General features: G+C 39.3%; 1 long non-coding RNA gene across 2 annotated transcripts in view; it reads right to left on the bottom strand.

Moving 5' to 3' along the window:
- LOC101857440 overlaps positions 1–2,572 on the bottom strand; it is a 15,983-nt gene that overhangs the window by 12,052 nt on the left and 1,359 nt on the right. The window lies entirely within an intron of this gene.

The following is a 2,572-nucleotide window of genomic DNA, read 5'->3' as shown; positions in this document are numbered from 1 at the left end:
ATCTTTTTCAATAACAAATATCTTGACTTCTATTCAAGATAGACTGGTAATTACCACATATCTACCATTTGCGTTACAGGCGTAGGACTGACACTCATTGTGAGTAATATTGTGAAAAACCAAGATAATTGAATGACCGCGTTATAAATGTTTGTTCGTTTGAAAATGTAAAGGCTGAATGTCAACCTAAAGATAATTTTAAAACGCCAACATTGAAATAGGTTGCTGGAGAGTAAGAACTATGATCACCAGACTGTGACCCGGAAAACATCGGCAATATCCAAAGGACGGAGCAGTGATCAACAGAAAGCTGCTGAGAAGGCAAACAAAAATTTTACTGACGTGGTGGAATCAGGTGCTTATCAGTTTATGGGCGAAGACAGTTATTGATATCATTCTATAGCGTGTTAGTTTGTCATGCTTTTGTTGAAAAAAAATACCATCTATCATAATTAGACAGAGGTCGAGATATTTTTATTGAAGAAGGTGAAGGTCACTTCATGTCACCAGTAAAAGTAGCGAAGTAATTGCAGCCATAATTTGCTGACTTCCAAAGCTTAAACGTCCTTGGAAACTGCCCATTTATAATTTCGGTGCCTTTGATCAACGTTTTTCCAGTGTAGCCAACTCAGAAATGTGTTTCTAATGTGCGTAAAAGCTATTGCCCCCCCCCCCCAAAAAAAAAAGATTAAAACTGTTCAGCGGACTGAAGAAAAAATTGGATTTTCTCAGTTTCCTTATTTTGACGAGTGTCTCATTTTACTACGATACAACTCATTAAAATAGCAGTATAGCAAAATACTGAAACTGATGGTTTGAGGGCGTTACTCAACTGGTAGGTCCTACTTCTTTATTTTCCTCTGTTGTTTCTGTCTGTCATACTTTTCTCCAGCATAAAATGATTATTATATTTTCGATTTGCTTCTCTTTACTTAGAAGAAATTGAATAAGCACGATACCCGCCTTGCTGATATAGGATCTCTACAAGAGAAAAACGTCAATTTTTATCTGGTGTGTTCAAATTGATGACGAAACCAGAGAATACGGCGTTGAATTTGCAGTAAAGCACTTTAATGTTGAAAAGAAATCGAATGAAATGATTATTATATTTTCGATGTGCTTCTCTTTACTTAGAAGAAATTGAATAAGCACGATACCCGCCTTGCTGATATAGGATCTCTACAAGAGAAAAACGTCACCTTTGTCTGGCATGTTCAATTTGATGTCGAAACCAGAGAATACGCCGTTGGATCTGCAGTAAAGTACTCTAATGTTGAAAATGAAGGTGAAAGGAGGAAGTTACACCGGAAATCCTACTAGTCGTTGCCGTGTAACAGGCGGACCCATAAACCGTATCACTACCCAGGATCCTTTCCTTCCTCACCCCCCCCTAAAAAAAAAAGCTCATACACACACACACACACACACACACACACACACACACACACACACACATACACATACACACACACACACATTTAATACTACTCAGGAATCAAATGGCGCTTCTCAGTGGCAACAGAGCGTATTTGATTTACAATTGTACCAAAGAGGTTGATATATAATTCTAGAGCTTGCAGCAACAGTGACGTCACACCTGTCAGACACGGAGGCCTTCTGATCTTCATTGGCATAGCCGGCGTGCCAACATTTACAAGAAGAATCTAAGTCCCCACCTTGCTCCCCACGGGCTCTAGTGTATTATATAAAACAATGTCATGCTTCTATGTGTTTTCATGATCAGTTTTTGGGCATATGGAGTTACTGATATCCATCTCGGAGCTTGATTATTGGTTCTACTTTTCATGAAAATTTAAGTATGCATCTACGTTTAATATTAATCGAGGTATTTGAGATCGAAAGAGGTTTTATTTCGAGACCGAGGGGGGGGGGGCGGGGGGGGCCTGGTGCCAGAGGTAATATAAGGAAGAATGTGACTGCCGAAATTTGATTAATTTCATAGCTTGAGTGACCTTGGAAATACCTTTACGGCGTTGATTACAAGTATGACATCAAAATCTTTCGTCGAAACTTAAAATTAGAATTTATTTAAAGCTCTGGTGGGGCTATAGCTCATGAGTCAGCACAAAACCTGACAAAAATGCTGCAAGTGACCCGTCTTGTATGTGTGTGTGTCTGTGTGTGTGGGGGGGGGGGGGGGTCGTGTCGTTTTAGTTGAAACGTCCACACAGAATTTTCACTGATTTTTTAGGCAAAACCGGTGCTCGATGACTGCTACCGATTTCACGAGTGATCGACAACTTTTGGTCTGTCGGTTTCTGGTTTTGTGAACAATGGACTCAACATAATTCAGGCTTTGGTAAGCAAAAGTGAAAATATGCATTGGTCTACCTACTTTACATGGCAACTAAGATCACAATGGTCTGTGGAATCTTACTAAACACCTCCCTTTTCAAAATCTGGACACTCATACAACGTGCTAAAGTAGAGAGATCATGTCAAGTTCATTTACTATTTGTGATCGTAATAAATCTTCTCTATAATTCCCTCACTGTTACTGAAAAAGTCACATTTTCACCTTGTTAGAAACAGCCGTGCTTTATTGGGTGAC

Source organism: Aplysia californica, unplaced genomic scaffold (assembly GCF_000002075.1).
Source record: "Aplysia californica isolate F4 #8 unplaced genomic scaffold, AplCal3.0 scaffold00695, whole genome shotgun sequence".
NCBI classification, from domain to species: Eukaryota; Metazoa; Mollusca; class Gastropoda; order Aplysiida; family Aplysiidae; genus Aplysia; species Aplysia californica.
Note: the sequence above shows the minus strand (reverse complement) of the source record. Positions and strands in the feature narration are given on the sequence as shown.